Source organism: Prionailurus bengalensis, chromosome X (assembly GCF_016509475.1).
Source record: "Prionailurus bengalensis isolate Pbe53 chromosome X, Fcat_Pben_1.1_paternal_pri, whole genome shotgun sequence".
Lineage (NCBI taxonomy): Eukaryota > Metazoa > Chordata > Mammalia > Carnivora > Felidae > Prionailurus > Prionailurus bengalensis.
In genome coordinates, this window is record NC_057361.1 from 46,201,653 (window position 1) to 46,227,742 (window position 26,090).

The 26,090-nt window shown below is 49.3% G+C and overlaps 2 long non-coding RNA genes across 4 annotated transcripts; both read left to right on the plus strand.

The window, feature by feature from the left end:
* Window positions 1-6,204: 6,204 nt before the first annotated feature.
* On the plus strand, window positions 6,205-9,841 carry LOC122476976. Its single transcript, XR_006295631.1, has 2 exons — window positions 6,205-7,161; window positions 7,331-9,841. It is a non-coding gene; the product is annotated as an uncharacterized LOC122476976 (long non-coding RNA).
* A 5,434-nt stretch (window positions 9,842-15,275) lies between these two features.
* LOC122476978 lies at window positions 15,276-20,539 on the plus strand. 3 transcript variants are annotated; one of them, XR_006295637.1, is made up of 3 exons: window positions 15,276-16,561; window positions 17,710-17,859; window positions 18,029-20,539. It is a non-coding gene; the product is annotated as an uncharacterized LOC122476978 (long non-coding RNA). The 3 variants fall into 3 exon arrangements; XR_006295636.1 differs by lacking the exon at window positions 15,276-16,561 and adding an exon at window positions 16,907-17,338; XR_006295635.1 differs by lacking the exon at window positions 15,276-16,561 and having other exon boundaries at window positions 16,905-17,859.
* Window positions 20,540-26,090: the final 5,551 nt, after the last annotated feature.

The window sequence follows — 26,090 nt, forward strand, 5'->3', positions numbered from 1 at the left end:
AGATACTCCTGGACTGGTCACCTAGGAAGACACACCCGGGTTTGCCCCAGAACTCCTGGAAGACATCACAGGCTTTGGGTAAGTTCATCTCTGCTGCCTGAGTATCCTTAATAGTTACCAGGCACTGGTGGGAGCAGAAGACTTAGGATTGAAGCTCTCTGGGTACTGACGTTACAATTGCTGACAAGCATCTCCTAGGAACCTTTTAAAACATGGTGTCTGTCTTCGAACTCTGAGTTTATTTTTATGGATCGTCCCTGCTGACGATGGCACAAGGGTTCATGATTGGTAATCCTCTCTTTTATGTTTCTTTCTCAGCTAGCCAATCCCTTTTTGCTTAATAAAAATAAGAAACAAAAAAAGCAAATCCTAAAGCTTTCCCTTTGGGATCTGGATATACTATATACGAGTCTTGTCAGCATGAAGGTCAAGCAAAGATGAATGTTGTCTCCCAGTATTGGAGGAGTACATGACACAAAGAGGTGGCCGATGGAGGTAAGGCTCTCAGGTCAGACTCCCCTGAATGGGAGGGGACAAGTGAGATGTATCAGACAAGTGGAGGAAAGGATTTTGCACCGATTTGCGTTTGGGACTCAGAGGAGTTCACTTTGCAGGCTGACCCAGCAGTCTCTTTGGGCAGAGGGATGGCTGAAGTTTAGGAACTTAGCTTTCTGGAGCTGATCCTGGCTCCCGCTGTGCTGTCTCACCTCAGGGGCTGCATTCCCAGTAGAGGAAATGTGGAAAGTGACTGAGGCCACATGAAAGGGTCCATGAATGAGGTCTAAATAGGCAAAGGACTAGACCCTGCAGCTGAGGCTGTGAAGCAAAGGCCCAAGGGTCAAGGGTGGTGATGGAGGTTGAGACCAAGAATCCGAGAGGTCTACAGATGCCAGCACAGGTGAGCTGAGGCTAAGTGAGCCAGGGGGCATCCTGTGCCCATGAAAAGGAAGACAGGGACATGTAAGTTTCACTAGTGAAATGCACACATGGTGCAGGTAACTTCACCAGGTGGACCAGGGAGACGAGAATCCTCCTTCCCTAGAAACCACCCAGAACACTGTGAGCAACTTAAGAATTTCACAAACCCCCCTTCCAACATCACCCAGGAGACTTGTAAACCACAATACACCTTCCCCACCTTGGAGGCAAGTAGGGAGGTTTGGTCGAAATCTGAGTGAGTGGGCATCCTCAACTAGACCAGTCACATGATTGATATCGAACACGCTTACCAGCTCAGCAATGATATCTGTGTGCTTTTTGTTCCTTTTCTATGCAGTCCTAAGAGAGGACAGTCACGATAAAGATCACATCAGCTAGAGAGAATAAATTAACCACAGTGCCCTTGTGGTCCAAGAAGCACTAGTGAATCTGTGATTCCCAGCTCACCATCCCCACAGGTCCTGCTCTGTCCACCCTCCAATCAGTCCATGTTAGGGGAGAATGGGGCATCCTTGCCTTTTCATCTCACTTAACTAGGACAACGTTTCATGTCCATAAATGGATCCCAACAGTGGGGCACAGAAGGAAGTGCAGACCAGACAGACACACAGAGCGGAGTAACTCATGAGAGCTGTCACTGAGCTGAGCAGGTCCGACTCGACTCTGTCATTGTCCTCTCCACGAGCAATGCCAGGTTCCAGTCTCCTTTAACAACACAGGCCCTGTTGTCCAGGGCCTGAGCGGTAGAGCTTGTCCTCAGAAAATGGTGTAGCCTCCTGTAGAGCTGGAGAAAATCATAAAAACACATTGGAGCCACTCTGCTTTCATAGCTTTCATAGCCTCCTGGGATCTCAGTGCTTTCTAGGATGGTTTCTTTGGGGCTTTGGTTCCTCCCCCAGTCCCTTCTGAGGGCATCCCAAGTTTACACCTCTCTCTTTGAATCCTCTACTGTACATCTATCTCTTCCCATCTAGCCCAAGCACATTTCCATTCTCGTAGGAGATCTAGCAGGCTGGGAGAGGGAGGGAGAAGGGCCTGTGTGCTGGAAGGGAGTGAGGGATTCTGTTGTCTTGGCAACATTCTTCTGCTCAACCTCAGGCATCAGCCCCTCTGAAGGTCCGGTCAGATGAGAAAGCACTTGTCTCCATCCCCCTCTCTTTCTGTGATCAGACATTGAGATTAACAAAAACCAAAACTGGTAACCAGGGTAACTGAAGCTTCATCAATCTGAAGGAAAAAAACCCAAACCAGAAAAAGCAGTAGAAACGAAACCATAGGATGTATTGTCTGAGGCTGCCCACAGACACCGGGTCCTGACTCCAATAAATGTGCTTGTTCCAAGTGTCCTGTGCACCGACATGTGCACATGTGGATACAGAGGAGCACTGCTTCCAGCCCAGTGCAGCACAGTGACTGAGACAAAAGGTACCTACAGGGGATGAGACAATGAGGAGGGAATGCAGGCCGACCCAGATCAAGCAAGACAAGAGGGGTAATGTACCTTTTCAGTAGTTATCTACAGGTTCTTTCACGGCTTATTTGAAATCTGCATTTCATTTCCACCCATTTGTGCAACTACTTATTGAGACCAAAGTCTATGATTATCACCTTCACCTGAAAGATGTTTTTTCTCGCTTGTGGTGGCAAAATATCCGTCACAAAATTTACCATGTTAAGCATGTTTAAATCAACATCGATCGTTTCCACCAGGAAGTTCACGCTGTTGTGTAACTTTGATATCGCCAGTATCATCCATCTTCAGAGTTTTCATCACCCGACCTATATTTTTGTACCCTTTAAATAAAAACCCCCAGTACCGCTTCCCCTCGGTCCCTGTAATCACTACGTGGGAGGAGGGGGCTGGGGGGGGGGGGGAATGAGCCAAAAGCCAGACGACTTAGAGTCGCAGAAATCCAAGTTGGCGAGGAACCTAGGCAGCAATTTAAGAAAGGCAACTTGAAAGGTAGAAAGATATCCCAGTGCTGCGCATTTTCGGTGGGTCCCTAACACGAAGAAAGAAGCAATTTTAGCAAGGGTAGCCAAACGCGCGCATGCGTGAAAGAAAGGTCCTTTTTTTTTTTTCCACCCCCCCCCCCCCAAGAAAATCATTCCGAGTTTTTTCAAACTCGAAGGGCGGGGGTGGAGGTAGTACTAACGGGTACAGTGCGCAACACTGCCACCTACTGGTTAGAGAAACAGACTGACACACATGGCGAAGGAAAATCGATCTTTTCCGCTGTTCGACTGTAAAGAGCCCTGCAGATCGGAGCTGAGGGAACGAGGAGGAATGCAGCTGAGGGGCAGAGAAAGCTGTAGCACGGTCGATGTGGCTAGGCCTAACCGTCTTTGGCACAGTAGCTTTCCGTGGTTCCGCCCCGGAATTAAGTCAACAGAAGCAGGAAGTCCCGCCTCCGGAAATTCCGGAGTCCGGTAGGAGAAAGGCCGGTCTCAGGGGTTCCTTCCATTTGTAGGGTTTGAGCAGGATTGCGGCGGCTGAGTGAGGTATCCAGCAGTCTGTGTGCTCATCACTGAGGACTCCTTCCATACTGGTCCAAAGCCCCGAACACCTGTTATGCGGGTGCTATTCGTCGATTCCCGGGAGCTCCGACTGTCCCTTGGGCAACCGAGTCCGGATTCCCTGGTCATTGTTCTGCCCACTCCGGCCTGCGTACACGTTCTTCCCGTGGCACAGTTGCTGTAGTCCTGTCAGCCTCCAGGAGACAAACCGGCCACCCGGGTCATCTCCGTCTTTAGTGTAGTTCTTCCCAACCCGGGCATCCCGCTGTCCTCGGACCTCCCCTGTGCCCTGGACTTCTGGAGACCCTGCTCCCCTCGCTGGTGTGACTATCTAGCATTCTCCTCTCTCATCACCACAAACAGGACGCCCTGTTCTCCAGCTCCCTCCCTGGAATGCCTGTACAGCCACAGCTGTCAGCCCTTTTGAGAGCCACCAGTTTGAGGGCCACAGGGTTACTTCAGTGTAGATTGTGCTCCCCTCATCCCCACGTAATGAGAAAAGTTTTGTTTTTGAAAGATTAACGTATTGAGCCAATCTCAAGTGCTTTAAAAAAAAAAAATGTTTATTTATTTTTGAGAGACAGAGATAGAGCGCCAGCAGGGGAGGACCAGAGAGAGGGAGAAAAGGATTCCGAAGCAGTCTCCAGGTTCTGAGCTGTCAGCACAGAGCCCTAAAGCCCCATGCAGGACTCAAACACACAAACCTGAGATCATGACCTCAGCCCAAGTAAGAAGCTTAACTAACTGAGCCGCCTAGGCGCCCCAAGTGCTGCTCTTTTAATTGATTATGTGGTAAATAGGAGACTGGAAAAAAGGTTGCCAAACCTCCAAGATACTCCTGGACTGGTCACCTAGGAAGACACACCCGGGTTTGCCCCAGAACTCCTGGAAGACATCACAGGCTTTGGGTAAGTTCATCTCTGCTGCCTGAGTATCCTTAATAGTTACCAGGCACTGGTGGGAGCAGAAGACTTAGGATTGAAGCTCTCTGGGTACTGACGTTACAATTGCTGACAAGCATCTCCTAGGAACCTTTTAAAACATGGTGTCTGTCTTCGAACTCTGAGTTTATTTTTATGGATCGTCCCTGCTGACGATGGCACAAGGGTTCATGATTGGTAATCCTCTCTTTTATGTTTCTTTCTCAGCTAGCCAATCCCTTTTTGCTTAATAAAAATAAGAAACAAAAAAAGCAAATCCTAAAGCTTTCCCTTTGGGATCTGGATATACTATATACGAGTCTTGTCAGCATGAAGGTCAAGCAAAGATGAATGTTGTCTCCCAGTATTGGAGGAGTACATGACACAAAGAGGTGGCCGATGGAGGTAAGGCTCTCAGGTCAGACTCCCCTGAATGGGAGGGGACAAGTGAGATGTATCAGACAAGTGGAGGAAAGGATTTTGCACCGATTTGCGTTTGGGACTCAGAGGAGTTCACTTTGCAGGCTGACCCAGCAGTCTCTTTGGGCAGAGGGATGGCTGAAGTTTAGGAACTTAGCTTTCTGGAGCTGATCTTGGCTCCTGCTGTGCTGTGACCTCCCAGAGGCTGCATCCCCAGGTAAGGAAATGTGGAAAGTGAGTGACTCCCCATCAGGGGTTAATGAAGGAGGACTAAGCATGCAGCAGACTAGGTGACCCTGCAGCTGAGGCTGTGGAGCAACAGCCCTTCCCACAGAAGTGATGGACGTTGAGACCAAGAATCCAAGAGGTCTCCACATGCCAACACAGGTGAGCTGAGGCTGGGTCAGCCAGGAAGCAGCAGGTACTGGCCAAGAGGAGAGAGGAAAAAGCAGGTTTCACCAGCCACATGCAAGGTGGTGCAGGTCACTTCACCAGGTGGACCAGGGACACAAGAGTCCTCCTTCCCTCAGAAACCACCCGGGACACTGTGAGCAACATAAGGATTTCATACACCCCATCCCAGCACCACCCGGGGAGACTTGTAAGCCACACATACACCTTCCCCACTTGGAGGCAAGAAGGAAGGTGTGGTGGAAATCTGAGCGACTGAGCACTTCCTCAGCTAGACCAGTCACATGATTGATATCAAAGATGCTTAGCAGATCATCAATGAATTCAGTGGGGTTTTTGCTCCTTTTCTGTGTAGTCCTGAGAGTGAATAATCATGAAGATCACATCAGCCAGAGAGAATCAATTACCCACCGTGCCCTTGTGGTCTGAGGAGCACTGGTGAATCTGTGATCCCAGCTCACCATCCCCACAGGCCCCTGCTCTGTCCACCCTCCAATCAGTCCATGTTAGAGGAGGATGGGGCATCCTTGCCTTGTCCTCTCCTTTAACTAGGACAACGTTTCATGTCCCAGAAATGGACCCCCAAAGCAGAGCACAGAAGGAAGAGCAGACCAGACAGACACAGCGGAGTAACTCATAAGAGCTGTCACTGAGGTGAGCAGGTCCTTCTCAAGTCTGTCATGCCCTCCACGAGTGATGCCAGGCTCCATTCTCCTTTAACAACACAGGCCCCTTTTTCCAGGGCCTGAGCCATGCATAAAATGCTGTAGCATCCTTTAGGGCTGGAGAAAATCACAAACACATTAGAGCTACTCTGCTTTCATTGCTTCCGTAGCCTTCTGGGACCTCACTGTTGTGCAGGATGCTTTTTTGGGGGGCTGTGGTTCCTCCCCCAGTTCCTTCTGAAGGCATCTCAGGATTATACCTCTCTCCTTCCATCCTCTACGATACACCCATCCCTTCAGTCCTAGCCAAAGCACATTCCCATTCTGAAGTGAGATCTATCAGGCAGTGAGAGGGAGGGAGAAGGGGCTGTGTGCTGGAAGGGGGTGAGCCATTCTGTTGTCATGGCAACATTCTTCTGCAGCTCCTCACTGGGTCACTCAGTCTCAGGCGTCAGCTTGCCTGAAGGTCCAGGATAGATGGGAAAGCACTTGTCTCCCTCTCCTTGTCTTTTTGTGATGAGACGTTGAGATGATTTAAAAAGAGAAAAATGGTTACCAGGGTAACTGAAGCTTCATCCATCTGACTCAAGAGGAAAAAAGCCCAAGCCACAAAAGGGAGTAGAAACTAAACCACAGGATGTATCGTGGGAGGCCACCCATAGAGAAAGGGTCCTGACTGTCAGTAAATGTGCTTGTTACACACGCACACGTGGATACAGAGGAGCACTGCTTCCAGCCCAGAGCAGCACACTGACTGAGGCAATAGGTACCAAGGGGGAGACCTGATGAGACAATGAGGAGGGAATGCAGGCCAACCCAGATCAAGCAAGGCAAGAGGGGCAATGTACCTTTTCAGTAGTTATCTACCGGTTCTTTCACGGCTTATTTGAAATCCGCATTTCATTTCCACCTATTTGTGTAACTACTTATTTAGGACAAACTCTATCCTATGTCACCTGTGTCCTCTCCCTTTTGTGGTACTAAAACCGATCACATAAAATGTACCATGTTAAGCATGTTTAAATGAGCATCGATTGGTTCCATCAGGAAGTTCACACTGTTGTGCAACTATCGCCAGTATCATCCATTTCCAAAATTTTCATCATCCGACCTGTATCTTTGTACTCTTTAATTAAGAACCCCCCCCCCCCCCCCCGCCAGTACCGCTTCCCCTCCGCGCCTGGTAATCACTACGTGTGGAGAAAAGCCAAAAAGCAGACGACTTAGAGACGCAGACATCCAAGTTGGTGAAGAACCTCGGCAGCAGTTTAAGAAAAGCAAGTTGAAAGGTAGAAAGATTTTATGCCAGGGCTGCATGTTTTATTGGGTCCCTAACACGTAGAAAAAACCTATTTCCAGCCAGGGCAGCCAAAAGCGCGCATGCGTAAAAGGAAGGTCCTGTTTTTGTTTTGTTGTTGTTGTTGTTGTTGTTGTTGTTGTTGTTGTTGTTTTAAAAAGAAGGCAGCTCTGAGTTTTTTCAAACTCGGAAGGCGGGGGAAGAGGTGGTCCGAACTGGTACAGTGCGCAACACTGCCACCTACTGGCCAGAGAAACGGAACGACACACATCACAAAGGAAAATCCATCGTTTCCTCTGTTCGCCTGTAAAGAGCCCTGCAGATCATAGCTGAGGTGGCAAAGAGGAATGCTGCTGAGGGGGAGCGAAGGCTGCGGTACAATCGAAGTGGCCCGGCCGAACGGTCTTCGGCACAATAGCCTTCTATGGTCCCGCCCCGGAACTAAGCCAACAGAAGCAGGAAGGCCCGCGTCCGGAAGTTCCGGCGCCCGGTAGAGGAAAAGGCAGGGCTTCGGGATGCGTTCCAATTGTGAGGGTCTGAGCCTGGTTCCGGCGACTGAGTGAGGTCCTTGCCAGTCTGTGTGCCCAGCTCTGAAGACGGTTTCCATACTCGTCCAAGGCCCCAAACCCCTGTTATCCGGCTGCTATTCCTCGATCCCCGGACTCTCAGACCGTCCTTTGGGCGAGGCGTGTCCGAATCCCCTGGTCATTGTTCTGCCCACTCCAGCCTGTGAACGTTGGTCCCAAGGCACAGTTGCTATCCTCCTCTCAGCCCTCCCTCCCCTGCTGCCTCCAGGCCTATCAAGGCCCTAGAAGACGAACCGGCCACCCCCGGTCCTCTCCGTCCTCAGGGTTGTTCTCCCCAACACGAATATCCAGCTGCCCGTGGACCTGCCTTGGACCCTGGACATCAGGAACCCCGCTCCCCTCCCTGGAGTCGCTGTCTAGCATTCCTCTCTCTCATCACCCCCAAAAGGCCTGTTCTCCAGCCCCCTCCCTCTACTGCGTCTACAGCCTAGGCATTAAGCCCTTTAGGGAACCCCCGGTTCCATGGCCACTAGGTCATGCCACATTCTATTAGGCCAGCTTAAGGGGCTATAAATTGTCCCGCGCAAAACAGGTCTTTGCTCCTTCCTCTCTCCTCTCCTGGTACACCCTAATAAAGACGAAATCCTGCAACCTCCTGACCTGTATCTTTTCTCTATCTGCAGTAACCTTCTAGTGCTCCATGACCCACGCTTCTCAAGAAGTTCAATGGTAATACGTTAAAAAGAAGAAGAAGAAGAAGAAGAAAAGAAAAAAGAGCAGTTATCAGACAGGAACTCTCACCACTTCACAGCAACACCTGATCTGCACCTGTATCTCTGCTATCCCTGTGGAATAAAGGACCTTATCCTACCTGAGGCCAGGCCCTTCACCTGGATCCCATGCCCATCTTCTGGAGGAGGAGTAGGACTTTGCAATGATTCCAATGATCACCTATCCATTTATTTCTCCATCATTCTGTTATCTATGATACAAGAGGCAGTAAAACGTAAAGCCATCCCTTATCCCATATCTTTCTGAGACACTGCCACATTTCGCTTGCTGTAAACAGCAAGTCTTCCCTTGTTCTGTAACTTTTTTTTTTTTTTTTTTTTTTGCTAACTTCTCCAGTCCAGCTTCTATCAGCCTGCCCCCCAAATGAAAACAGCTGTCAAGGGCACCAGTGAATCCCTTTGACGATGTCCTCTCCTCAACCTACTGTACCTCTCAGATAGCTCTGGTACACTTAACAATTGCCTGGTTCTTGAAAATGTCCCTCCCTCCCTTTCTTCTAATTTGTATTTTGGCCTATTTGAAAATTTACTCTTTGGGTGATGTTCTCGCAACCCCAGTGGCCACTGTGCTCCTTGTCAGTGTTTATTGCTCACTCCCTATTCCACAGGGCTTTTAACAGGGCCCTTCCCATCTACACTCTCTCTGTGGGTTGTTTCATCCTTGGTGCCAGCACAGAGCACGGACACAACGGGACCTCCCACGTTCGTACCTCACGCATCAACCTGTCCCCTGAGATCCACATTTGTCTGTGTCTTTGCTGGATGACCAGAAGGGAGCAGACACTTAACATGTCCCAAGCACGCCTCTTCATGTGACGTGTTCCTTTGGTCTCCACTGCAACCCAGCACCACGTCCTCTGGATTCGATCTTCTGAAAACATCCTGTATCCATCCCGTTCTGTGCTCATCTACTGCTACTGTTTTCGTATCCAAATAAACTGCTCATCTCTTGTCTTCACGGCAGTAACTCTGGCCTACTCCCGTTCCTTGCACATGCTTCTTCCCTCCTTAGGACATTGGTGATCACAGTTGTCTCTGCCTGGAAGAGTCTCTCCCTGGATCCTTACATGGTGGGTTCCTTCTAACCTTCTGGTTTCTGCTCCATTATTGCCTCCTCAGAGAGGCTCTCCGTGACCACCTTGTGTAAAGTAGGTTGTTCCTGGCCTAGGACCTGGGTTATTTTCTTCCTAACAGCCCACTAATTTGCTTATTCCTTGGTTGGTTGGTTGGTTGGTTTGTATTCTCTCACTCCCCAGATAAGTGCTACGTGACCAGCTTGTACAAGAGCACCACACACCTATTAAGAGGGGCTCTCATTAATGTTATGGAATGCCGAATAAAAGGTCACCTGACACCTGTTGTTGCTTTGTTGTGGGTTACTGAAAGGGTATCACTGGGGCGGGGGAGGGTTCCTGGATAATCTCCCTTTAAACCCACAGGAACACGTGTGCCCCATGGTAACTCCTGCAGGTTTTGAGGTGTTTGTACTAATGACACACAAAAAACTTTCTTCTCAGTCGTTAAATTACTTCACTTGCTGCTTAAAATGAGATACCCATGATGAATGAGAGAAAGAAAGAGAAGAGGTTGGCCCATCATAAGGACACCTAGGGTGGGCAGCAGTGCTCTCAAGACTTCATCTAGTGAACTCGCAGGCTGCATAGCAGCAGGCGCGTTCCTTAGTGTCCCTGTGACTTGGTTTCTCCATCTGCACTTAGGACAGTCAGGGCATGTGCCCGTAAGGTGAATGAAACTATTTTCAGAACAAAGCTGGCACCAGGAGTTCTCAGGATGTTTGATAAATCATCGCTTCGCATTGTGAGTGACTGCCTGTGGGAGAATCAGGAGCCTGAGAAGAGCTGCTGGAGGCCAGAGTGTTCCCACGTGTATTGTCTGTATGGGACCCACATCCATGGAACTAGCTAGGGAGAAACTGTCCTGGTTAGGACCGAGCCAGGAACCTGTATTGTAACTCCAGCAGGAAGGCCACTAAAGGCATTGTGCCCAGAATGCGAAGTTCTCAAGCAAACACTTTCATTTTGGGGATTTTACCTTTAGGGCAGTTGTTCTTTAATTCTGTTTTCCAGTCATGTAGACTGTGCTTCCCCCGGTAATGAGAAAAGTAGTTACTTTGAACGATTAAACTATGGAGCCAGTCTCCGTGCTGCTGTTTTAATTCATTATGTGGTAAATAGGAGACTGGAAAAAAGGTTGCCAAACCTCCAAATACTCCTGGACTAGTCACCTAGGAAGACACACCCAGATTTGCCCCAGAACTCTTGGAAAACATCACAAGCTTTGGGTAAGTTCATCTCTGCTGCCGAGTGTCCAGGTGCTGGTGGGAGCAGAGGATTTAGGATTGAAGCCCTCTGGGTACTGATGTTACAATTGCTGACAAGCATCTCCTAGGACCCTTTTAAAACATGGTGTCTGTCTTTGAACTCTGAGTTTACTTTTATAGATCGTCCGTACTGACAATGGCACAAGGGTGCATGACTGACTGGTAATCCTCTCTCTTTTATGTTTCTTTCTCAGCTAGCCAATCCCTTTTTGCTTAATAATAATAAGCAAATCCTAAAGCTTTCCCTTTGGGATCTGGATATACTATATACGAGTCTTGTCAGCATGAAGGTCAAGCAAAGATGAATGTTGTCTCCCAGTATTGGAGGAGTACATGACACAAAGAGGTGGCCGATGGAGGTAAGGCTCTCAGGTCAGACTCCCCTGAATGGGAGGGGACAAGTGAGATGTATCAGACAAGTGGAGGAAAGGATTTTGCACCGATTTGCGTTTGGGACTCAGAGGAGTTCACTTTGCAGGCTGACCCAGCAGTCTCTTTGGGCAGAGGGATGGCTGAAGTTTAGGAACTTAGCTTTCTGGAGCTGATCCTGGCTCCCGCTGTGCTGTCTCACCTCAGGGGCTGCATTCCCAGTAGAGGAAATGTGGAAAGTGACTGAGGCCACATGAAAGGGTCCATGAATGAGGTCTAAATAGGCAAAGGACTAGACCCTGCAGCTGAGGCTGTGAAGCAAAGGCCCAAGGGTCAAGGGTGGTGATGGAGGTTGAGACCAAGAATCCGAGAGGTCTACAGATGCCAGCACAGGTGAGCTGAGGCTAAGTGAGCCAGGGGGCATCCTGTGCCCATGAAAAGGAAGACAGGGACATGTAAGTTTCACTAGTGAAATGCACACATGGTGCAGGTAACTTCACCAGGTGGACCAGGGAGACGAGAATCCTCCTTCCCTAGAAACCACCCAGAACACTGTGAGCAACTTAAGAATTTCACAAACCCCCCTTCCAACATCACCCAGGAGACTTGTAAACCACAATACACCTTCCCCACCTTGGAGGCAAGTAGGGAGGTTTGGTCGAAATCTGAGTGAGTGGGCATCCTCAACTAGACCAGTCACATGATTGATATCGAACACGCTTACCAGCTCAGCAATGATATCTGTGTGCTTTTTGTTCCTTTTCTATGCAGTCCTAAGAGAGGACAGTCACGATAAAGATCACATCAGCTAGAGAGAATAAATTAACCACAGTGCCCTTGTGGTCCAAGAAGCACTAGTGAATCTGTGATTCCCAGCTCACCATCCCCACAGGTCCTGCTCTGTCCACCCTCCAATCAGTCCATGTTAGGGGAGAATGGGGCATCCTTGCCTTTTCATCTCACTTAACTAGGACAACGTTTCATGTCCATAAATGGATCCCAACAGTGGGGCACAGAAGGAAGTGCAGACCAGACAGACACACAGAGCGGAGTAACTCATGAGAGCTGTCACTGAGCTGAGCAGGTCCGACTCGACTCTGTCATTGTCCTCTCCACGAGCAATGCCAGGTTCCAGTCTCCTTTAACAACACAGGCCCTGTTGTCCAGGGCCTGAGCGGTAGAGCTTGTCCTCAGAAAATGGTGTAGCCTCCTGTAGAGCTGGAGAAAATCATAAAAACACATTGGAGCCACTCTGCTTTCATAGCTTTCATAGCCTCCTGGGATCTCAGTGCTTTCTAGGATGGTTTCTTTGGGGCTTTGGTTCCTCCCCCAGTCCCTTCTGAGGGCATCCCAAGTTTACACCTCTCTCTTTGAATCCTCTACTGTACATCTATCTCTTCCCATCTAGCCCAAGCACATTTCCATTCTCGTAGGAGATCTAGCAGGCTGGGAGAGGGAGGGAGAAGGGCCTGTGTGCTGGAAGGGAGTGAGGGATTCTGTTGTCTTGGCAACATTCTTCTGCTCAACCTCAGGCATCAGCCCCTCTGAAGGTCCGGTCAGATGAGAAAGCACTTGTCTCCATCCCCCTCTCTTTCTGTGATCAGACATTGAGATTAACAAAAACCAAAACTGGTAACCAGGGTAACTGAAGCTTCATCAATCTGAAGGAAAAAAACCCAAACCAGAAAAAGCAGTAGAAACGAAACCATAGGATGTATTGTCTGAGGCTGCCCACAGACACCGGGTCCTGACTCCAATAAATGTGCTTGTTCCAAGTGTCCTGTGCACCGACATGTGCACATGTGGATACAGAGGAGCACTGCTTCCAGCCCAGTGCAGCACAGTGACTGAGACAAAAGGTACCTACAGGGGATGAGACAATGAGGAGGGAATGCAGGCCGACCCAGATCAAGCAAGACAAGAGGGGTAATGTACCTTTTCAGTAGTTATCTACAGGTTCTTTCACGGCTTATTTGAAATCTGCATTTCATTTCCACCCATTTGTGCAACTACTTATTGAGACCAAAGTCTATGATTATCACCTTCACCTGAAAGATGTTTTTTCTCGCTTGTGGTGGCAAAATATCCGTCACAAAATTTACCATGTTAAGCATGTTTAAATCAACATCGATCGTTTCCACCAGGAAGTTCACGCTGTTGTGTAACTTTGATATCGCCAGTATCATCCATCTTCAGAGTTTTCATCACCCGACCTATATTTTTGCACCCTTTAAATAAAAACCCCCAGTACCGCTTCCCCTCGGTCCCTGTAATCACTACGTGGGAGGAGGGGGCTGGGGGGGGGGGGGGGGGAGAAATGAGCCAAAAGCCAGACGACTTAGAGTCGCAGAAATCCAAGTTGGCGAGGAACCTAGGCAGCAATTTAAGAAAGGCAACTTGAAAGGTAGAAAGATATCCCAGTGCTGCGCATTTTCGGTGGGTCCCTAACACGAAGAAAGAAGCAATTTTAGCAAGGGTAGCCAAACGCGCGCATGCGTGAAAGAAAGGTCCTTTTTTTTTTTTCCACCCCCCCCCCCCCCAAGAAAATCATTCCGAGTTTTTTCAAACTCGAAGGGCGGGGGTGGAGGTAGTACTAACGGGTACAGTGCGCAACACTGCCACCTACTGGTTAGAGAAACAGACTGACACACATGGCGAAGGAAAATCGATCTTTTCCGCTGTTCGACTGTAAAGAGCCCTGCAGATCGGAGCTGAGGGAACGAGGAGGAATGCAGCTGAGGGGCAGAGAAAGCTGTAGCACGGTCGATGTGGCTAGGCCTAACCGTCTTTGGCACAGTAGCTTTCCGTGGTTCCGCCCCGGAATTAAGTCAACAGAAGCAGGAAGTCCCGCCTCCGGAAATTCCGGAGTCCGGTAGGAGAAAGGCCGGTCTCAGGGGTTCCTTCCATTTGTAGGGTTTGAGCAGGATTGCGGCGGCTGAGTGAGGTATCCAGCAGTCTGTGTGCTCATCACTGAGGACTCCTTCCATACTGGTCCAAAGCCCCGAACACCTGTTATGCGGGTGCTATTCGTCGATTCCCGGGAGCTCCGACTGTCCCTTGGGCAACCGAGTCCGGATTCCCTGGTCATTGTTCTGCCCACTCCGGCCTGCGTACACGTTCTTCCCGTGGCACAGTTGCTGTAGTCCTGTCAGCCTCCAGGAGACAAACCGGCCACCCGGGTCATCTCCGTCTTTAGTGTAGTTCTTCCCAACCCGGGCATCCCGCTGTCCTCGGACCTCCCCTGTGCCCTGGACTTCTGGAGACCCTGCTCCCCTCGCTGGTGTGACTATCTAGCATTCTCCTCTCTCATCACCACAAACAGGACGCCCTGTTCTCCAGCTCCCTCCCTGGAATGCCTGTACAGCCACAGCTGTCAGCCCTTTTGAGAGCCACCAGTTTGAGGGCCACAGGGTTACTTCAGTGTAGATTGTGCTCCCCTCATCCCCACGTAATGAGAAAAGTTTTGTTTTTGAAAGATTAACGTATTGAGCCAATCTCAAGTGCTTTAAAAAAAAAAAATGTTTATTTATTTTTGAGAGACAGAGATAGAGCGCCAGCAGGGGAGGACCAGAGAGAGGGAGAAAAGGATTCCGAAGCAGTCTCCAGGTTCTGAGCTGTCAGCACAGAGCCCTAAAGCCCCATGCAGGACTCAAACACACAAACCTGAGATCATGACCTCAGCCCAAGTAAGAAGCTTAACTAACTGAGCCGCCTAGGCGCCCCAAGTGCTGCTCTTTTAATTGATTATGTGGTAAATAGGAGACTGGAAAAAAGGTTGCCAAACCTCCAAGATACTCCTGGACTGGTCACCTAGGAAGACACACCCGGGTTTGCCCCAGAACTCCTGGAAGACATCACAGGCTTTGGGTAAGTTCATCTCTGCTGCCTGAGTATCCTTAATAGTTACCAGGCACTGGTGGGAGCAGAAGACTTAGGATTGAAGCTCTCTGGGTACTGACGTTACAATTGCTGACAAGCATCTCCTAGGAACCTTTTAAAACATGGTGTCTGTCTTCGAACTCTGAGTTTATTTTTATGGATCGTCCCTGCTGACGATGGCACAAGGGTTCATGATTGGTAATCCTCTCTTTTATGTTTCTTTCTCAGCTAGCCAATCCCTTTTTGCTTAATAAAAATAAGAAACAAAAAAAGCAAATCCTAAAGCTTTCCCTTTGGGATCTGGATATACTATATACGAGTCTTGTCAGCATGAAGGTCAAGCAAAGATGAATGTTGTCTCCCAGTATTGGAGGAGTACATGACACAAAGAGGTGGCCGATGGAGGTAAGGCTCTCAGGTCAGACTCCCCTGAATGGGAGGGGACAAGTGAGATGTATCAGACAAGTGGAGGAAAGGATTTTGCACCGATTTGCGTTTGGGACTCAGAGGAGTTCACTTTGCAGGCTGACCCAGCAGTCTCTTTGGGCAGAGGGATGGCTGAAGTTTAGGAACTTAGCTTTCTGGAGCTGATCTTGGCTCCTGCTGTGCTGTGACCTCCCAGAGGCTGCATCCCCAGGTAAGGAAATGTGGAAAGTGAGTGACTCCCCATCAGGGGTTAATGAAGGAGGACTAAGCATGCAGCAGACTAGGTGACCCTGCAGCTGAGGCTGTGGAGCAACAGCCCTTCCCACAGAAGTGATGGACGTTGAGACCAAGAATCCAAGAGGTCTCCACATGCCAACACAGGTGAGCTGAGGCTGGGTCAGCCAGGAAGCAGCAGGTACTGGCCAAGAGGAGAGAGGAAAAAGCAGGTTTCACCAGCCACATGCAAGGTGGTGCAGGTCACTTCACCAGGTGGACCAGGGACACAAGAGTCCTCCTTCCCTCAGAAACCACCCGGGACACTGTGAGCAACATAAGGATTTCATACACCCCATCCCAGCACCACCCGGGGAGACTTGTAAGCCACACATACACCTTCCCCACTTGGAGGCAAGAAGGAAGGTGTGGTGGAAATCTGAGCGACTGAGCACTTCCTCAGCTAGACCAGTCACATGATTGATATCAAAGATGCTTAGCAGATCATCAATGAATTCAGTGGGGTTTTTGCTCCTTTTCTGTGTAGTCCTGAGAGTGAATAATCATGAAGATCACATCAGCCAGAGAGAATCAATTACCCACCGTGCCCTTGTGGTCTGAGGAGCACTGGTGAATCTGTGATCCCAGCTCACCATCCCCACAGGCCCCTGCTCTGTCCACCCTCCAATCAGTCCATGTTAGAGGAGGATGGGGCATCCTTGCCTTGTCCTCTCCTTTAACTAGGACAACGTTTCATGTCCCAGAAATGGACCCCCAAAGCAGAGCACAGAAGGAAGAGCAGACCAGACAGACACAGCGGAGTAACTCATAAGAGCTGTCACTGAGGTGAGCAGGTCCTTCTCAAGTCTGTCATGCCCTCCACGAGTGATGCCAGGCTCCATTCTCCTTTAACAACACAGGCCCCTTTTTCCAGGGCCTGAGCCATGCATAAAATGCTGTAGCATCCTTTAGGGCTGGAGAAAATCACAAACACATTAGAGCTACTCTGCTTTCATTGCTTCCGTAGCCTTCTGGGACCTCACTGTTGTGCAGGATGCTTTTTTGGGGGGCTGTGGTTCCTCCCCCAGTTCCTTCTGAAGGCATCTCAGGATTATACCTCTCTCCTTCCATCCTCTACGATACACCCATCCCTTCAGTCCTAGCCAAAGCACATTCCCATTCTGAAGTGAGATCTATCAGGCAGTGAGAGGGAGGGAGAAGGGGCTGTGTGCTGGAAGGGGGTGAGCCATTCTGTTGTCATGGCAACATTCTTCTGCAGCTCCTCACTGGGTCACTCAGTCTCAGGCGTCAGCTTGCCTGAAGGTCCAGGATAGATGGGAAAGCACTTGTCTCCCTCTCCTTGTCTTTTTGTGATGAGACGTTGAGATGATTTAAAAAGAGAAAAATGGTTACCAGGGTAACTGAAGCTTCATCCATCTGACTCAAGAGGAAAAAAGCCCAAGCCACAAAAGGGAGTAGAAACTAAACCACAGGATGTATCGTGGGAGGCCACCCATAGAGAAAGGGTCCTGACTGTCAGTAAATGTGCTTGTTACACACGCACACGTGGATACAGAGGAGCACTGCTTCCAGCCCAGAGCAGCACACTGACTGAGGCAATAGGTACCAAGGGGGAGACCTGATGAGACAATGAGGAGGGAATGCAGGCCAACCCAGATCAAGCAAGGCAAGAGGGGCAATGTACCTTTTCAGTAGTTATCTACCGGTTCTTTCACGGCTTATTTGAAATCCGCATTTCATTTCCACCTATTTGTGTAACTACTTATTTAGGACAAACTCTATCCTATGTCACCTGTGTCCTCTCCCTTTTGTGGTACTAAAACCGATCACATAAAATGTACCATGTTAAGCATGTTTAAATGAGCATCGATTGGTTCCATCAGGAAGTTCACACTGTTGTGCAACTATCGCCAGTATCATCCATTTCCAAAATTTTCATCATCCGACCTGTATCTTTGTACTCTTTAATTAAGAACCCCCCCCCCCCCCCGCCAGTACCGCTTCCCCTCCGCGCCTGGTAATCACTACGTGTGGAGAAAAGCCAAAAAGCAGACGACTTAGAGACGCAGACATCCAAGTTGGTGAAGAACCTCGGCAGCAGTTTAAGAAAAGCAAGTTGAAAGGTAGAAAGATTTTATGCCAGGGCTGCATGTTTTATTGGGTCCCTAACACGTAGAAAAAACCTATTTCCAGCCAGGGCAGCCAAAAGCGCGCATGCGTAAAAGGAAGGTCCTGTTTTTGTTTTGTTGTTGTTGTTGTTGTTGTTGTTGTTGTTGTTGTTGTTTTAAAAAGAAGGCAGCTCTGAGTTTTTTCAAACTCGGAAGGCGGGGGAAGAGGTGGTCCGAACTGGTACAGTGCGCAACACTGCCACCTACTGGCCAGAGAAACGGAACGACACACATCACAAAGGAAAATCCATCGTTTCCTCTGTTCGCCTGTAAAGAGCCCTGCAGATCATAGCTGAGGTGGCAAAGAGGAATGCTGCTGAGGGGGAGCGAAGGCTGCGGTACAATCGAAGTGGCCCGGCCGAACGGTCTTCGGCACAATAGCCTTCTATGGTCCCGCCCCGGAACTAAGCCAACAGAAGCAGGAAGGCCCGCGTCCGGAAGTTCCGGCGCCCGGTAGAGGAAAAGGCAGGGCTTCGGGATGCGTTCCAATTGTGAGGGTCTGAGCCTGGTTCCGGCGACTGAGTGAGGTCCTTGCCAGTCTGTGTGCCCAGCTCTGAAGACGGTTTCCATACTCGTCCAAGGCCCCAAACCCCTGTTATCCGGCTGCTATTCCTCGATCCCCGGACTCTCAGACCGTCCTTTGGGCGAGGCGTGTCCGAATCCCCTGGTCATTGTTCTGCCCACTCCAGCCTGTGAACGTTGGTCCCAAGGCACAGTTGCTATCCTCCTCTCAGCCCTCCCTCCCCTGCTGCCTCCAGGCCTATCAAGGCCCTAGAAGACGAACCGGCCACCCCCGGTCCTCTCCGTCCTCAGGGTTGTTCTCCCCAACACGAATATCCAGCTGCCCGTGGACCTGCCTTGGACCCTGGACATCAGGAACCCCGCTCCCCTCCCTGGAGTCGCTGTCTAGCATTCCTCTCTCTCATCACCCCCAAAAGGCCTGTTCTCCAGCCCCCTCCCTCTACTGCGTCTACAGCCTAGGCATTAAGCCCTTTAGGGAACCCCCGGTTCCATGGCCACTAGGTCATGCCACATTCTATTAGGCCAGCTTAAGGGGCTATAAATTGTCCCGCGCAAAACAGGTCTTTGCTCCTTCCTCTCTCCTCTCCTGGTACACCCTAATAAAGACGAAATCCTGCAACCTCCTGACCTGTATCTTTTCTCTATCTGCAGTAACCTTCTAGTGCTCCATGACCCACGCTTCTCAAGAAGTTCAATGGTAATACGTTAAAAAGAAGAAGAAGAAGAAGAAGAAAAGAAAAAAGAGCAGTTATCAGACAGGAACTCTCACCACTTCACAGCAACACCTGATCTGCACCTGTATCTCTGCTATCCCTGTGGAATAAAGGACCTTATCCTACCTGAGGCCAGGCCCTTCACCTGGATCCCATGCCCATCTTCTGGAGGAGGAGTAGGACTTTGCAATGATTCCAATGATCACCTATCCATTTATTTCTCCATCATTCTGTTATCTATGATACAAGAGGCAGTAAAACGTAAAGCCATCCCTTATCCCATATCTTTCTGAGACACTGCCACATCTCGCTTGCTGTAAACAGCAAGTCTTCCCTTGTTCTGTAACTTTTTTTTTTTTTTTTTTTTTTGCTAACTTCTCCAGTCCAGCTTCTATCAGCCTGCCCCCCAAATGAAAACAGCTGTCAAGGGCACCAGTGAATCCCTTTGACGATGTCCTCTCCTCAACCTACTGTACCTCTCAGATAGCTCTGGTACACTTAACAATTGCCTGGTTCTTGAAAATGTCCCTCCCTCCCTTTCTTCTAATTTGTATTTTGGCCTATTTGAAAATTTACTCTTTGGGTGATGTTCTCGCAACCCCAGTGGCCACTGTGCTCCTTGTCAGTGTTTATTGCTCACTCCCTATTCCACAGGGCTTTTAACAGGGCCCTTCCCATCTACACTCTCTCTGTGGGTTGTTTCATCCTTGGTGCCAGCACAGAGCACGGACACAACGGGACCTCCCACGTTCGTACCTCACGCATCAACCTGTCCCCTGAGATCCACATTTGTCTGTGTCTTTGCTGGATGACCAGAAGGGAGCAGACACTTAACATGTCCCAAGCACGCCTCTTCATGTGACGTGTTCCTTTGGTCTCCACTGCAACCCAGCACCACGTCCTCTGGATTCGATCTTCTGAAAACATCCTGTATCCATCCCGTTCTGTGCTCATCTACTGCTACTGTTTTCGTATCCAAATAAACTGCTCATCTCTTGTCTTCACGGCAGTAACTCTGGCCTACTCCCGTTCCTTGCACATGCTTCTTCCCTCCTTAGGACATTGGTGATCACAGTTGTCTCTGCCTGGAAGAGTCTCTCCCTGGATCCTTACATGGTGGGTTCCTTCTAACCTTCTGGTTTCTGCTCCATTATTGCCTCCTCAGAGAGGCTCTCCGTGACCACCTTGTGTAAAGTAGGTTGTTCCTGGCCTAGGACCTGGGTTATTTTCTTCCTAACAGCCCACTAATTTGCTTATTCCTTGGTTGGTTGGTTGGTTGGTTTGTATTCTCTCACTCCCCAGATAAGTGCTACGTGACCAGCTTGTACAAGAGCACCACACACCTATTAAGAGGGGCTCTCATTAATGTTATGGAATGCCGAATAAAAGGTCACCTGACACCTGTTGTTGCTTTGTTGTGGGTTACTGAAAGGGTATCACTGGGGCGGGGGAGGGTTCCTGGATAATCTCCCTTTAAACCCACAGGAACACGTGTGCCCCATGGTAACTCCTGCAGGTTTTGAGGTGTTTGTACTAATGACACACAAAAAACTTTCTTCTCAGTCGTTAAATTACTTCACTTGCTGCTTAAAATGAGATACCCATGATGAATGAGAGAAAGAAAGAGAAGAGGTTGGCCCATCATAAGGACACCTAGGGTGGGCAGCAGTGCTCTCAAGACTTCATCTAGTGAACTCGCAGGCTGCATAGCAGCAGGCGCGTTCCTTAGTGTCCCTGTGACTTGGTTTCTCCATCTGCACTTAGGACAGTCAGGGCATGTGCCCGTAAGGTGAATGAAACTATTTTCAGAACAAAGCTGGCACCAGGAGTTCTCAGGATGTTTGATAAATCATCGCTTCGCATTGTGAGTGACTGCCTGTGGGAGAATCAGGAGCCTGAGAAGAGCTGCTGGAGGCCAGAGTGTTCCCACGTGTATTGTCTGTATGGGACCCACATCCATGGAACTAGCTAGGGAGAAACTGTCCTGGTTAGGACCGAGCCAGGAACCTGTATTGTAACTCCAGCAGGAAGGCCACTAAAGGCATTGTGCCCAGAATGCGAAGTTCTCAAGCAAACACTTTCATTTTGGGGATTTTACCTTTAGGGCAGTTGTTCTTTAATTCTGTTTTCCAGTCATGTAGACTGTGCTTCCCCCGGTAATGAGAAAAGTAGTTACTTTGAACGATTAAACTATGGAGCCAGTCTCCGTGCTGCTGTTTTAATTCATTATGTGGTAAATAGGAGACTGGAAAAAAGGTTGCCAAACCTCCAAATACTCCTGGACTAGTCACCTAGGAAGACACACCCAGATTTGCCCCAGAACTCTTGGAAAACATCACAAGCTTTGGGTAAGTTCATCTCTGCTGCCGAGTGTCCAGGTGCTGGTGGGAGCAGAGGATTTAGGATTGAAGCCCTCTGGGTACTGATGTTACAATTGCTGACAAGCATCTCCTAGGACCCTTTTAAAACATGGTGTCTGTCTTTGAACTCTGAGTTTACTTTTATAGATCGTCCGTACTGACAATGGCACAAGGGTGCATGACTGACTGGTAATCCTCTCTCTTTTATGTTTCTTTCTCAGCTAGCCAATCCCTTTTTGCTTAATAATAATAAGCAAATCCTAAAGCTTTCCCTTTGGGATCTGGATATACTATATACGAGTCTTGTCAGCATGAAGGTCAAGCAAAGATGAATGTTGTCTCCCAGTATTGGAGGAGTACATGACACAAAGAGGTGGCCGATGGAGGTAAGGCTCTCAGGTCAGACTCCCCTGAATGGGAGGGGACAAGTGAGATGTATCAGACAAGTGGAGGAAAGGATTTTGCACCGATTTGCGTTTGGGACTCAGAGGAGTTCACTTTGCAGGCTGACCCAGCAGTCTCTTTGGGCAGAGGGATGGCTGAAGTTTAGGAACTTAGCTTTCTGGAGCTGATCCTGGCTCCCGCTGTGCTGTCTCACCTCAGGGGCTGCATTCCCAGTAGAGGAAATGTGGAAAGTGACTGAGGCCACATGAAAGGGTCCATGAATGAGGTCTAAATAGGCAAAGGACTAGACCCTGCAGCTGAGGCTGTGAAGCAAAGGCCCAAGGGTCAAGGGTGGTGATGGAGGTTGAGACCAAGAATCCGAGAGGTCTACAGATGCCAGCACAGGTGAGCTGAGGCTAAGTGAGCCAGGGGGCATCCTGTGCCCATGAAAAGGAAGACAGGGACATGTAAGTTTCACTAGTGAAATGCACACATGGTGCAGGTAACTTCACCAGGTGGACCAGGGAGACGAGAATCCTCCTTCCCTAGAAACCACCCAGAACACTGTGAGCAACTTAAGAATTTCACAAACCCCCCTTCCAACATCACCCAGGAGACTTGTAAACCACAATACACCTTCCCCACCTTGGAGGCAAGTAGGGAGGTTTGGTCGAAATCTGAGTGAGTGGGCATCCTCAACTAGACCAGTCACATGATTGATATCGAACACGCTTACCAGCTCAGCAATGATATCTGTGTGCTTTTTGTTCCTTTTCTATGCAGTCCTAAGAGAGGACAGTCACGATAAAGATCACATCAGCTAGAGAGAATAAATTAACCACAGTGCCCTTGTGGTCCAAGAAGCACTAGTGAATCTGTGATTCCCAGCTCACCATCCCCACAGGTCCTGCTCTGTCCACCCTCCAATCAGTCCATGTTAGGGGAGAATGGGGCATCCTTGCCTTTTCATCTCACTTAACTAGGACAACGTTTCATGTCCATAAATGGATCCCAACAGTGGGGCACAGAAGGAAGTGCAGACCAGACAGACACACAGAGCGGAGTAACTCATGAGAGCTGTCACTGAGCTGAGCAGGTCCGGCTCGACTCTGTCATTGTCCTCTCCACGAGCAATGCCAGGTTCCAGTCTCCTTTAACAACACAGGCCCTGTTGTCCAGGGCCTGAGCGGTAGAGCTTGTCCTCAGAAAATGGTGTAGCCTCCTGTAGAGCTGGAGAAAATCATAAAAACACATTGGAGCCACTCTGCTTTCATAGCTTTCATAGCCTCCTGGGATCTCAGTGCTTTCTAGGATGGTTTCTTTGGGGCTTTGGTTCCTCCCCCAGTCCCTTCTGAGGGCATCCCAAGTTTACACCTCTCTCTTTGAATCCTCTACTGTACATCTATCTCTTCCCATCTAGCCCAAGCACATTTCCATTCTCGTAGGAGATCTAGCAGGCTGGGAGAGGGAGGGAGAAGGGCCTGTGTGCTGGAAGGGAGTGAGGGATTCTGTTGTCTTGGCAACATTCTTCTGCTCAACCTCAGGCATCAGCCCCTCTGAAGGTCCGGTCAGATGAGAAAGCACTTGTCTCCATCCCCCTCTCTTTCTGTGATCAGACATTGAGATTAACAAAAACCAAAACTGGTAACCAGGGTAACTGAAGCTTCATCAATCTGAAGGAAAAAAACCCAAACCAGAAAAAGCAGTAGAAACGAAACCATAGGATGTATTGTCTGAGGCTGCCCACAGACACCGGGTCCTGACTCCAATAAATGTGCTTGTTCCAAGTGTCCTGTGCACCGACATGTGCACATGTGGATACAGAGGAGCACTGCTTCCAGCCCAGTGCAGCACAGTGACTGAGACAAAAGGTACCTACAGGGGATGAGACAATGAGGAGGGAATGCAGGCCGACCCAGATCAAGCAAGACAAGAGGGGTAATGTACCTTTTCAGTAGTTATCTACAGGTTCTTTCACGGCTTATTTGAAATCTGCATTTCATTTCCACCCATTTGTGCAACTACTTATTGAGACCAAAGTCTATGATTATCACCTTCACCTGAAAGATGTTTTTTCTCGCTTGTGGTGGCAAAATATCCGTCACAAAATTTACCATGTTAAGCATGTTTAAATCAACATCGATCGTTTCCACCAGGAAGTTCACGCTGTTGTGTAACTTTGATATCGCCAGTATCATCCATCTTCAGAGTTTTCATCACCCGACCTATATTTTTGTACCCTTTAAATAAAAACCCCCAGTACCGCTTCCCCTCGGTCCCTGTAATCACTACGTGGGAGGAGGGGGCTGGGGGGGGGGGGGGGGGAATGAGCCAAAAGCCAGACGACTTAGAGTCGCAGAAATCCAAGTTGGCGAGGAACCTAGGCAGCAATTTAAGAAAGGCAACTTGAAAGGTAGAAAGATATCCCAGTGCTGCGCATTTTCGGTGGGTCCCTAACACGAAGAAAGAAGCAATTTTAGCAAGGGTAGCCAAACGCGCGCATGCGTGAAAGAAAGGTCCTTTTTTTTTTTTCCACCCCCCCCCCCCCAAGAAAATCATTCCGAGTTTTTTCAAACTCGAAGGGCGGGGGTGGAGGTAGTACTAACGGGTACAGTGCGCAACACTGCCACCTACTGGTTAGAGAAACAGACTGACACACATGGCGAAGGAAAATCGATCTTTTCCGCTGTTCGACTGTAAAGAGCCCTGCAGATCGGAGCTGAGGGAACGAGGAGGAATGCAGCTGAGGGGCAGAGAAAGCTGTAGCACGGTCGATGTGGCTAGGCCTAACCGTCTTTGGCACAGTAGCTTTCCGTGGTTCCGCCCCGGAATTAAGTCAACAGAAGCAGGAAGTCCCGCCTCCGGAAATTCCGGAGTCCGGTAGGAGAAAGGCCGGTCTCAGGGGTTCCTTCCATTTGTAGGGTTTGAGCAGGATTGCGGCGGCTGAGTGAGGTATCCAGCAGTCTGTGTGCTCATCACTGAGGACTCCTTCCATACTGGTCCAAAGCCCCGAACACCTGTTATGCGGGTGCTATTCGTCGATTCCCGGGAGCTCCGACTGTCCCTTGGGCAACCGAGTCCGGATTCCCTGGTCATTGTTCTGCCCACTCCGGCCTGCGTACACGTTCTTCCCGTGGCACAGTTGCTGTAGTCCTGTCAGCCTCCAGGAGACAAACCGGCCACCCGGGTCATCTCCGTCTTTAGTGTAGTTCTTCCCAACCCGGGCATCCCGCTGTCCTCGGACCTCCCCTGTGCCCTGGACTTCTGGAGACCCTGCTCCCCTCGCTGGTGTGACTATCTAGCATTCTCCTCTCTCATCACCACAAACAGGACGCCCTGTTCTCCAGCTCCCTCCCTGGAATGCCTGTACAGCCACAGCTGTCAGCCCTTTTGAGAGCCACCAGTTTGAGGGCCACAGGGTTACTTCAGTGTAGATTGTGCTCCCCTCATCCCCACGTAATGAGAAAAGTTTTGTTTTTGAAAGATTAACGTATTGAGCCAATCTCAAGTGCTTTAAAAAAAAAATGTTTATTTATTTTTGAGAGACAGAGATAGAGCGCCAGCAGGGGAGGACCAGAGAGAGGGAGAAAAGGATTCCGAAGCAGTCTCCAGGTTCTGAGCTGTCAGCACAGAGCCCTAAAGCCCCATGCAGGACTCAAACACACAAACCTGAGATCATGACCTCAGCCCAAGTAAGAAGCTTAACTAACTGAGCCGCCTAGGCGCCCCAAGTGCTGCTCTTTTAATTGATTATGTGGTAAATAGGAGACTGGAAAAAAGGTTGCCAAACCTCCAAGATACTCCTGGACTGGTCACCTAGGAAGACACACCCGGGTTTGCCCCAGAACTCCTGGAAGACATCACAGGCTTTGGGTAAGTTCATCTCTGCTGCCTGAGTATCCTTAATAGTTACCAGGCACTGGTGGGAGCAGAAGACTTAGGATTGAAGCTCTCTGGGTACTGACGTTACAATTGCTGACAAGCATCTCCTAGGAACCTTTTAAAACATGGTGTCTGTCTTCGAACTCTGAGTTTATTTTTATGGATCGTCCCTGCTGACGATGGCACAAGGGTTCATGATTGGTAATCCTCTCTTTTATGTTTCTTTCTCAGCTAGCCAATCCCTTTTTGCTTAATAAAAATAAGAAACAAAAAAAGCAAATCCTAAAGCTTTCCCTTTGGGATCTGGATATACTATATACGAGTC